Genomic DNA, 12,837 nt, shown 5'->3' with positions numbered 1-12,837 from the left:
AACAGTGACCCAACTCGCTTCAGAGGGAATATAAAAGTTTCTGGCTAGCATTCCATTCCAGCCGCAGCCGAAACCGGCAGCAAAGAAAGAGGTGCAATGATTACTTCATTGTATATCCGACAATGGCTAGATCAATGGGAAGAAGAGGACTCCTATGGGCGTCCTACATTGTTGATAAGCCCTCAGTCACCACCTATCCTTTTACAACCAACTCCTCAAGGATCATTCTTTAAACATCGATAAACACACGACTGAGGTCGATACTCGACGCCTGCATGACAAGCCAAAGCCATTGCGCCACAACAATCAAGCGAATGAACAGGAATCTCAATTGACTAAACTTCATTCAATCCCCAGCACCCAAAAAACTGCACCGGAAGATCGAGAGGTAGATCACAGGAGGATCAATTGTCTAGGAGGTGTGATGTACATAGGAGGCACACTCCACAAAGACGTGCTCATTTCTTCCACCTACAAACCGGATCACACCTGATCCATTGAACCAGCAGTAAGTAAGAGTTTTTATTTCTACAGGATAAGAACTAGGGAAGATATATTAGAAACAATAGTGTAACGGCTGGATTTCGTGGAAAGTGAGGTAGTTGAAAAAATTGCATAACAAATTGAAGTGAAGATTCCCTGATAGGTCTATGTATATACTATACAAATAGAAAAATATATGCGTATGATTTGCTTGAGCCACTGTTAATGGGGAAGCTTCTCAAAACGTGTTATAATTGAGATTAACTAGTAATTCGAATGTTTTTTTTGTTTTTTTTTTGATGAAACCATGTATGTCAAAGTACTAGAGGGGCACGGCGCAAAGGAAATCGTCATAATCTATTACACATTGTATTTGATGTTACTCGTTGTAATGTTTGTTTAATACTGCACAAAAGCTTCACTGTGCAATGCTAATGGACCTCAAGTTCACGCTGTCGCCATGGGGACATGTCGCCCGCAGCTTCAAGTAGAAACACATATTAAAAATTCGTGATACTCCTCTGTGATTGACTGATGGATATAAACTGGTCTCTCGTTGAATCTAACTACGGTTATCGTTACTCCGTTAATAATTCAGGCTACGATGAATAGATTAAACAAGGTTTTTAGGAAATTACACACTTTGTGAACTTAGTTACTAGTATCATTCGCATAGTACGTACCTTTTAACATAAATGAACATCATTCCTGCTGTCCAACGATACGGCATAAGACCTCTGATGACCAGCTTAAATACATGAAGTCGAGTGGATGTTAAAGGTCAGCCAGAAATATGTCGGCCCACACAGTTACAATGTGAAATATTGACCCAACGAATATATGGTATTTTGCTAAAAATCTACATAATCTACTTCCTTGGTCACTGAGGTTCAAAATAAGAAATTGATACGGGTCACAAAGTTTTTTTTTTTTCTGTTATGTCCAACTTGCCGCCAGTGCTACCAATCGTTTTTGCTTGTATTAATATATAATCATAATAATCATAATATATAATCTAAGTGAGGTCATTTGCAGAAGTATTTTAGCTAACGCTAATCGATACTTTATAGCCCCCATTATTATTTTTAATCGGAAACAAAACCCAGAAGAGTTAAGAACTGGCCTAACATAGGATACTATGAAGATCAGTTCCTGTACATACAGCTATGGCGACTTTAACAAAATAGGGAAAAATATTTCCATGGCAAAGACAAAATATAGATAGGCAATGTTTCTGTATGTTGCCTGCCGTAACCAGCCTACACTGGCCTCAGAGATAATTGATATCTGAATGGCGAATAAGTGGGTTACCTGCCCGATTACAAAAAAAAAAAAAAAAAAAAGTGACCCAACAATAACCATTGAAGTCATCGTTTTCTCAATGCTGCAACTATTGCTCAATGTGTTATAATGCTAAAATTGTAGTAACTAAAATGAAAGTAAAGCAGTAAATAAAGTAACGCAGTAAAAAAGAATGCAAAAATAAATGCATTCATTATAGCAAAAAAACTCAAAGACCAATTATTATCACTGGCACGGTTGTCGATCATCAATGCTGTAGCACTACGATTGAAGACTTTCTTCATCTTCGTTTCACTAAATAAATTATCATCGCGATGATAGACATGGTCTTTTATTGAAAGACATCTAACTTCGTAGCTCAGTTCGTTAAGGGATAGGCGACGTATCGATACGGGGGTTCTGTGAGTCGTTCTAGGCCTCCGAAAGCCTTCGAAAGGTACCAGAGCATTATCAAAAAAGCACAAGCAGGAATAACTAGCAGACACTTTATAGGATTTCTAACAAGCCGCGTAACCGGTTTTAAATAAAGTGTTAGTAAATACCGATGTGATTATAATAGGAATTAGCACAATACGTGACATTACCAAAACGCAATGGTTTCCGCACACCTGGTTTTTACCAATACCTTTGATAGCTACTACAACATATAGTGGTACAATACGAGCTATAAATCACCCTTTACTGTAAAGGGAAGTGAAGTAATGGTAACCCTTAAAAGCTGTTGGAAGGCCAGGGCACAACGTCTACGACTGCCCAAAATTTGCAAAACGCTATCGTGAAAAAGGTTGCGTTTCCCACTGTTCCTGTTGCCCTACACGATAGTAGCGTAATATGCACTCCTTTTTCTCAGCCTGCTTTGCCTGTCCTATATTGGCTATAAGGCCATGTTAAAGTAAATGTCCAGAAGGTCCGAAGAACCGAACGGAAGCCGTAGAATAGCTGCCCCGGCCTAACTTAGCTGATCCAGGAGATGTTGGTATGGTCTGGGCGCTGTCATCTTTTAGAAGCCTAATAGGCCTGCAAAGAAAAAAGTCGGAAGCCGACAGTAAAAGCTAGGCCGTTCCTGCACTATCGTATGGCTTCGGCTGTTCCAACCATCATGTGACTTTCGTGTCCGACGCCAACGGATAATAATAAAGGAATGCCGAATGAATAATGAGTGATGGATGACGCGATTTCGTGAGGTGCTTCGTCGTTTGGATACGAATACAACGAACAGAGCTGAACGCCAGCATCGTACCGCTGCCTGGCGTTGTCATTAATCAAGGATATTGCTCTGATTATTATTCATATTCCTGTCATTATTGGAAACAACAGAGAAGGGGTGGAGGAGAAAGAAAACTGAAGACTGCGTACGCGAGGCGAACCACAAAAAACCGACAAAGGGTCTACAGTGCCTCGGGTCATTCATTTCTAATGAAAGCGAATCGTGTATCATGCACATATCGTACATCACGTGCGCCATCTTATACAAGCAAGAGAAATGCATGTGTGCAGCTTTCGAGCAAAGGGAACACTTTGTTCAATATGGAAGGTAACCGATCATGAGCAGAGCTATAATGCAACAATTGCAGCTTTTTTAAGTTAATTTTTTTTGTTTTTTTGAAAAAAATTATAAAAGAATAACATGTTTGTACGTTCCTGGGCTGTTTCTTCAGACACTTTGAAAACTTCGCTGTTCTCGTAAATATTACTTTACCGTTATGACGATGTGCGATAAACGGGAAAAAGAAATTAGTGATAAGTAGTATTGTACGTACTCGAGATGTTGCGACTTGATGCTCACATGAATTATTGTTACTTCGGTTGAGCGAGTTATGTATTGGGCAATTTGTTATACTCTATATAGATGTGAATCTTATTATTAGTTCATTAACAAACACTGTTTCAAAATATCTTTAAACATAGAAGAGGCTTTTGTCGTTAAATGGCTTGTTTCTGAGACCTGATTGAAGGCGACCATGATGTACATACAACATGATGACTTCAATCGATAAAGCATGCTATCTTAAATTATTCTTAAATCGTTATAGCATTTCTGTTTTACTGAATCGTGCGATTTTTATTAAAAAATTTGTTATTAATTTGGAACTAGAAGGAATTCGTATAAAAGTGCTATTATTATGATTTATAAAAAAAAAATATATATATATATATATATATATATCATAACATAAGAATAACATTACAGTAAAAATGTTTTTTATTGATTATTAGACAGGCGCGCATTTTTGATGCAGCCATTCCCTAACTAGAAGTTATACGGATATCTGGTAACTTATCTATGCTGCTTTTCTCCTTACCTTTGACTTATTACCGTTATCAAATATGCATATAAGGATCATAAAAAAACGTTTATTTTTCAGGAATTCGTTGATGTATCGCGTCTATCCAGGTCCGCAATTCAGGGTATCTTTTTGTCTTACCTGACGCCTTTGATTTTAACGACATTAACCGTCTAAATAACTGGCCCATTTTGGCCGTTACTCGTGTAATAAAAAAATGACAAACAGACTCCAAGTTTCGATGGCAGTAACGGTATGTAATAATACTAGAATTCGTATGGACGGCATCAGAACACAGCTAGAGTAACGAGGACAAGTATTGTGCCGTTGTCCTAAATGCGTACATGAAGCGAGCAGCAGTTATCCTGCGCGGTGAACCATGTCCGGGGGGGGGGGGGGCAGGCTTGATGCCTGTAAGAGTTTGGGCCTTATTTGTAGCAGTGGGCAGTGAAAAGGACCTGTCGAGCACTGAAAGTAAGACGTTACACGAGTCTGCGCGTTTGTTTTCGCATACTGGTATTAGTGGGTCTAAGTCTGTATAACTAAAGTTCGTACCCTTGCTATGGGCGCTGGCAAGAGCTGTTCTTATTCCTCTAAATTAGATCGATTTTGTCAAACGACGAAAGCTGACTATAATGATAATGGTCGCTTATTATTATTATGGCAGTACAAAGGATTCTGTACATCCGGATTCAAGTACGACTCTCGAAGGCGGCGTCTGGAAAAGCCAAAGAATATCCCTTACGCAGGAAGAACTGGCCTTTTCACAGTCATTAAACCAATCGTAGAAATGACTGTGTGAGGAATATATATATGTTTTGACAAATAACTGCTATTAGGTGCACGCACAAACAGCTTAATGACAGCAATTACAGATAAACATTGTAGTAATAATGTGTGAAACATAATCTTCATATAATTAACCTATTTACATCGACGATATATTTAGTTATTATAACATATATAGAAAATACTCCGATGACAGTGAAATGCTTATATTCACTGTAGGTTAACTGCTAATAGTTGAAATTGTTTGGAAAAGAATATTGCAAAATGTTAAAAGTGGTTTGCTTTTCGTAGACCTATGTTTTGGACAAGCAAACACAGCTTTGCCTCTTCCCTTGGTAATATATTTTCTTCTAGCAAACACGGTTTCTAATAAACGTTAAATAATTCTGTTCAGACGTCACATTATACGTCGCAGCGCTCATCCTATTGTAAAGCTATCATCGCATTCTCATGTCAATCAGCTGTGACGATGCGGCCTCAGACAAAAAAGCAACTGGGTTTTGCTATGATCCTTTCACAGCCTAATATGTGTGTCTTACCAAGGATACCGCCTTGAGATTATCTTGCTTCTCTCATATAATAATAGAAACGACACGAAGGTCCTTCAATGCGCCGCGTCTACATCTAGTCGACGAATGGCTAGGCCCAGGACATTTCTGCATTCCGTTGCGGATGTCCTACGCTGCAACACGTGTCCTTTTATGCAATTCCTTCTGTTCAATTCATCGAACACCTCACAATGCCCCGTATAAAAAAGAGAATAGGCCATTACCATGAGCCGATATGCTGTCATCTGATCTTTCTTCGGATAATGTATCATCACCGTAAATTACGACCGTTAGCGTAATCTGTGTTGTCACTATATTAGCATCTCATCCCGTTGCTGTGTAGGAGACGGTTACGTAGCTACAAACAGGGCACAGCGATGACGAGTTTTGCGTGCGGGACCGATTTCTGCCTGACTGGAGCTCTTCGACGCTGCTTCCTAGCTCCGTCTTTGCATTTCCGTCCGAAGCCTGTGCCTTGGCTGCTTTCCTGTCTCTGAGGTACGTGTAGGGACGAACGTCTCAAAAGAAGTACAATTATCCTGAGATCCTATATACGGGTGTGGGCGTGTGTCCAGTTTTGTACCTTGGTAACTAATGTAGCATGTCATAGCCGCCGCATGCAAGTGTATCGTCTCACTATTTGTGAGCAAACTCCGCCCGACTCGCCAGGGAACCTATCAGGTGGGGCAAAACGCGGATGAATAAAGAGGAATTTACGATAGGCGAAGAGATTCACAATCACTTTTCATAACATGACCATAGACAACGTGGAAACAGCAAGATCTAGCAATGAAACTAAGATGTTTTCGAAAACGTGTCTATCGAGGTTTAAGCTTTATCGCGTTTGTCCACCCTATCTATAAAGGTAATAGCATATGTCGTTTTGTAAACGATTAGTGTTACTAAATACGTAAAAATCAACTCACATAGCATAAATAGTTTGTTCCTAACTACTAAGTTACGTTGCTGTATTATTCTTGAGGTAGTGCAGCAAATAACTTCGTGTTCAACAGCTGAACTTGAAAGCATATAGGTTCAAATTCAGATATGAACATAGTTTGTTTTGTGCTAGCAGGAGTTAGCCGTCTAGCGCAATGCTTAACACTTTAAATATTGGACGTAAAACGTGAGAAACGTATGGGTAACTCTGTTGCAGTCTACCGAATTTATAAATTGCTTTTTCCTTCAACTCGTATTGATTTGAGGGACGACTTGGGGGAAACGTGTCTTAATAGGTAACAAAAAATGGTCGCTAAATAGCGCAACGCCAATAAGTACAAAATAAAGTCCTTTACTATAATAATAAAGATTACTGAATAGTTCACAAACGATGGCGGATGTATCTTATAATGTATAATTGTTAGACGTCATTATCATAAGCGGATACATCAGGTTGATGCTTCAATGCTTCAAAGGAGCACCCCAGATTCCAAACGTCGGAAGCTGAAGCGTACACACTAATGAAAGGATATAGATTGGATTTATGCAGAATGCCGACATAGATAAGTTTGTCGTGTCAATCTGTATCATAACAGTACGCTATTGATTCTCCTTTTTATGTGTATATGTGTGAAATTAATGTCACACATGAATCAATTGGGTTTCGTGAGACTGAGCGAAAAAACCCTACAATCAAAAACCAGGGAAAATTGTTGTAGATAATGTTGCGTGGAGAATCTAGCATGTATGAAAACAATCTCAGAGTACAACTTTCGTCGAGTAGTTATTAAAATACTATGAGCATTTAACTTAATTACAAATAACTAGTCACCCATAATCGGGCCTGCGAATGAATCGATTTTGATTTGTCTAAGGCATCCTGTTCTTTTTATGCCATTTCCAGTTTATATGAAAAATAAGAGGACATCTCTTTCCGGTTCCCAACGGAAAATTGTCCCTGGCAGAAGCAGCTTTAGTGATTCTTCCAGCAACAGGCCCTTTCGTGGCCGTAAACACCACAGTAACACAGCAGCCCACAGAAAAATTCACAAGCACTGCGACTCCAAGTATAGCATTTAGAATAGGCCTTACGGCAGGTTATTCGCGTCGATATCCGTTTCATGCCAGAAGCCATTTTGCCTCTTGGCAGGTTCCTGGCCCATCCTATCAACCAACGTAAGTGCTGTGGACAGAAATCCCCAACGTCCCTGTAATTCCTACATCGCGTACATCGTAGCGTTTCGCATATCACGTTGACCCATATGGTTCTACCTCTAACAAAACGGAACAAAACAAAGCTGGTGTAACTACAGACGTACTAGAAATTCTGATCATGTTTGTACGTAGCGCTTTCTCTACTTTGACATAAGAAACTGGAACTGGAAATGAAGCTGGAAATTGAGTGCTTGGTGTGGCATTTAGTAGACACGGGTCCTCTGGGAATTACATCATCTTTATACGCATTTTAGTAGAAGCCGCATAAAAATGCAAATCCTTCACGGCGAAGTACCCGATAGTCTCTTTTGCCTGAAGATTATCGAAATGAGGTGTTTAGATAATTCCGATACGAGTCACGTGCTTAATGTATATTTCACTCGCAGTAGGAGCACGACCCCAATCGCTGGCAGTTTGTGACAAATTCATCACCGTCACTTGGAACAAAAACTGGTTACACGCAATATCACGACTTGACAGGGTGGAGCTAACAGTTAAATAGAAGCACGCTGTAGATGTTGTATTGCTAATATAAGGTCGTGTAGATAGGTGAAATAAAAAGGAACCCCTTCAGTGGACAAAGGAGCCGATCTATAAATATTTCCGCCCAAAAATCTCACGATTTAAAGGAAAAAAAGGCAAGCATCCGTGCTTACCTGCCAACAATGGTCATCAGCCACCGTTAATATCATATGATTATTTTTATTACTTCTCTGAATACGAAAACTTCGTCTCGTACCAATACAGCCAACCTGGTTCATTCTTTGTTAAGGTTTCGATTATCGCTGAACTTAACTAGTCACAGTGTCAACAATGTTTACCCTACATTTGGCGGAAACGGCTCATGATCATTATCGAGCTAGCGAATACCGAAACCGACGCCTTAGCGACATCTAGCACGTGTCATAAACAATGTTGTCATCCATTTAAAGATTGTTGTCTATTTAGCCCTTTCTTTGTATAACAATTGTTTATTAGGCGAACATAGTCCTCCACATTATCAATTACTGTCTGCTATACCATTCAGACGTTTTTGTCCGAAATATAAAAATGATCGAATGTTCGTATCTCAAGTTCAAAGGGTACAAATAGTACATATAGACCAAAAATATGGGTACGATATATACGATCAAGTTGAGAGAGATATCAGGAGAAGTAACTGGCAATGGCTTACTTCGATCGAAGGACTCGATCCTTCAGGTGGCGTCCCCTGCTTCTGGAGTATCGATCAAACCCATTTTCTCTTCTGTCTTGTTAGCACCTTAATCTTAGTTTCTCGCGATTAGCTAGCGGTATCATCCAGTTCGATTGGATGCCTTCCTTACATCGTAAATAAGAAAAAACATAGCACCCTTTAAAGTGCTCTTCTATTTGGATTAATTGCTTTAATCTTGGAGAAACCCTGCAAGATGCACACGTGTGGTAAAACAAAGGACGCCTTTGCATTTCAAAAGCTCCCAAAGCTACCAGCGCAGTGATGCTGCACAGGGCTCAATTATATCTATTCAGATTCGCCTTTGAACGACGGTAGAATTGAATGCCCCTATACTCGTTAATAAACTATATTTTCGAGCTACTCCTTTATGCCCTCCTTTTTTTATACTATAACTAATCACAACTATTCTTGGCAACATACAAGACAATATTTACTATCTGCATAAGTTACTTGCGTAATATGATGAGTAGCAAATTTACCTTTTTATAACAACTGGCGACTCATGCTAGCGAGTCATATAAAAAAGCACATGTATTTCATTTTATTGCTTCATATCGCTTGTGGACACGCGTTCTCTTACCCCGTTCACCTGAAAGCCAAACCAGCCGATCAAAAGTGAACGACGACGGTTCTGCTTAGACTGTACACGATTGCCATTGCGTAAATGAGAACCGAAGCTTTCAGCAGCTGTCTAATCTGGTGTAGCTCGACTCGTATACTAATGGCAGACGGGTTCGTTTCACTACAGTGGCACCAAGCGAATCTTATTAGTTCTGGCGACACCGATGGCGGCGGCGGCGGCGTCGTTATACCATGCAGTCGTCGTGTTGCCTACTCGAAAGCTAGAGCGCTATAGACATCCATGTTAGCCTGTTGCCCCGAACTTCCGAAGCTGCTTTCCGAGTCTGCCGATATTCCGTGTCCTCTATTGCATCCTCTTTTGGCTTGTCACTCGATACATGATATACGTTTCATAGTTTATCTCTCTCGCTCTCGTTGAATTAGTATTTCTGGGCTGACGCAGCTGTAAGGGCTAACAACAACAATAGCACTGGTGAGTTGAGCTAGCATGTATGTGTCTCCTAATGGATGTCCTGGGCGTCCATATCAACCCAGCGGCTGGCACCTACTGGCTTCCCAGCATTGGTGCCAGTATCGAAGGCTAAGTCAAACCAGCCATTGGATTTTACGTACGCTAAATTTCTTTCTGAATCCAGTTTGGACGACAGTTCGAGCGTGATAAATTGCCGCTGGACTAACTGAGCCTGAATGAGTACCTGCTCACCGGGTCTGCATGAATGTCCTACTGAGTGGGCATGTCTGGCACGGGGTGGACGTGAAGATGAGTTCCACTGAACAGTGCTTCGGACACTCAAGAAAGCTGAAGTCTCTTGATGCACTGCGAGGCTTCAATTTTCTACTAGCTAGTACCTTTTCGCAACCATATATAGCTACAATCTATAGAGAGTCAAGTAGAATCAGGTAGAGAGCTATAACTACAATGTGGGCGATGCTGTGCGTAAAGAAAAGTTTGCATGAGGAGAGTATCCGTGTTTATTACGAACGACCGATTCTAAACAGCGGAACTGTTCTTATGGTGGTTCGTGTGCCGATACGTCGAGTTGCGTTAATGGAAATTCCCTAATCGAAGTAGGTGGCGTGCAGGACCTTCCTTTTTGCGTAGGTACCTTTCGTAGCTATTAGATTCATAGAAATATTCTAGTGATGATCCCTAAAAATAGCGCTATGAGAAAACAGCATGCGTTAACTATACTCATGATTTGACTACCTTAGTTGATAGTGCCTTAATCGCTTAAAATTAAACACCCACAAACATGCACCAACATTGTCGAATATGGTAGGCTTCATTTCGCCTAAGGACTTGCAGGGGACTAATATAGGGTCCAGTATATGTGTAGAGTTAAAGATATATGTAGCCATTGCTTTGACAAGCGGTTTAGTTCCGAATCGAAGAATTAGTTTCTTTTAAACCAAATTAGCCAGTCTACGACACAGTTCCAAAGTTGATATCTGCCGTTCCCTATTCACAATCTACTAAAAACACAGTTAAACTTCTTTTCAAACGAAGCCAGTGCCATAACAAAGATCTTCAGAGCACACACTCGAAAAATCAACTTTTTTTTTTTTTACTTGAACTTTGTTTCGAACAACTTGCATTGAAATGTCGCGCACCACATCATTCACCTGCGCGCTATGGTTCTCAGTTGATAACGTTGGTGTCTGCCGTCTTTGTGCTGCAGAAAAAGTTCCAACATGGCAAATTTAAGTGATATCCGGTTGCCCGAAGCCATGTGCGTGTACCGTAGAGCTCATCGCCCATTGTCTCCCACGTTTCGAGTCCTTTTTAACGACAGCGACTGTGAGAAGCAGGGTGGAGCTATGACCTGGCTGGCATAAAGCGGACGCAATGGCCAGCGTAGACACGCAAATTATGATAAAGCCGAGATCAGCGAAATTGCTAGAGAATGATTTTCTAGAACGAAGATACAAAGCATATTTAAGGTTTGTCTTCAATCGGAAACTGCCTATGTAGACATTCACCTATCTGCGATGCCTCGATTCGGCTAGGAGAATATATAATATTGTAGACTGAATATCGCGGGTAATGATAAAGATAGAGCTCAAATGTAGGCTAATTTCAATCACATACGCTTAGTTAGCATTTAAGGGCCGCACGACGCATCGTTTTTACTCATGGGGTAGGCGGGCGACTTTGACATATAGTGTGTACCATATACTGACTCGTCAAAGACTAAGGTCAAGCTTCTATCATAGCTAGTCTCGATGATATTTCGATTTATGCAATGGTACAAGCCCAAACTAGTCAAAGATGCAGGACAACGTGTGCGATGCGTGTCGTTGAATAATTGTGTCCTGAGAAATGTGTATTAGTGTATTTCAATGCATAGTAGTTTTCTGTAGTTCGATTAAAAAGGTTTCGTATAAGAACACTCCTATATTGGCTCTAATGAAGGCACCAGAATTTCAATGAGTCGTCATTTTTTGCTTACAAAACGAACGGACTGCTTTTATAGGAATGATGGGACGCTGGAAATTTCATAGGTTCATATTATGAAAGAAAACAGTCGGGTACACATCAGGCGTAATACATTTTCGATGCATTTATATCCATAAAACTACAAATCACAAATGTTGTTAGCAGCTGTAAGACTGCCTCGTCATGGCCTACTAGGACGCAAGGTTGGACAGTATTTTATTAACAACATGCCATAAAGCGCAGCTTGCTTTTGCCTTGATGCAAATAAGCCGCAAACTCAAGCCAGACGCCTTCGTTCAAGTTTCTTGTCTTTCAAGCAGGTTTTACACTGGGGGCATATGAGCTGACGGAACCTCTGACAATATGTCAGGGTTTGACGGACCCTGAAATCCCGATGCATGATATAGGCTGTATAACGCATGCCGTACAGAGCAAAGTGTGTGGACTTGATACGCGGAGGCGTTCGTCCTGAAGAACGATAGTAACAGCCAAGATGCCTCTTGAGCGACACACTGAAGTGAAGCCCATCACTATCTGAAGCTTTATGTTAAAACAGTTCATTTCCTTTCTATTCATCCGTATATTAAAGAACGTACGGGTACTCCGATGCATCTGTATCGTAATAGTGTCTTACATACAAAAAGGCAAACACAGTTGCTAATTAGCAAAGTGTTTATTATTAATAACAGTAATGCTTCTGTATAATTTGTTCGGCTCGGAAGTAGTTATCGATTAGGCTCGTGCTGTATTTAAAGGCCTTCTTTTTATCCAGAAATTATTTTTGTTATTAAAATGCCAAGCATATAAGGACCTGTGTTAAGGACGGGTGTAGTGAACATAGAAATCATTATTCATAGTATTTTATGTTTTCGAGTGTTATTAGAAAACTTCCATTCTTACAAATCTACTTTTGGTACAGTGCAATGCTTCGATGCGTGTTGTTTTCAAGCAAGGGCTCTGCAGCTAGCTGCAATAACTTTAGAAACTAAACAATTTTTTACACACAATAAACAACCCCTATTGATAAAGAAAATAATTTGT

General features: G+C 40.2%; 1 long non-coding RNA gene across 1 annotated transcript; it reads left to right on the top strand.

The window, feature by feature from the left end:
* The first annotated feature begins 271 nt into the window (after positions 1 to 271).
* LOC147753956 (uncharacterized) lies at positions 272 to 1,927 on the top strand. Its single transcript, XR_015312146.1, has 2 exons — positions 272 to 508; positions 804 to 1,927. It is a non-coding gene; the product is annotated as an uncharacterized LOC147753956 (long non-coding RNA).
* The last annotated feature ends 10,910 nt before the right edge of the window (positions 1,928 to 12,837 follow it).

Source organism: Varroa jacobsoni, unplaced genomic scaffold, assembly GCF_002532875.2.
Source record: "Varroa jacobsoni isolate VJ856 unplaced genomic scaffold, vjacob_1.0 scaffold_75, whole genome shotgun sequence".
NCBI lineage: Eukaryota > Metazoa > Arthropoda > Arachnida > Mesostigmata > Varroidae > Varroa > Varroa jacobsoni.
This window is presented reverse-complemented; position numbering and strand designations above follow the sequence as displayed.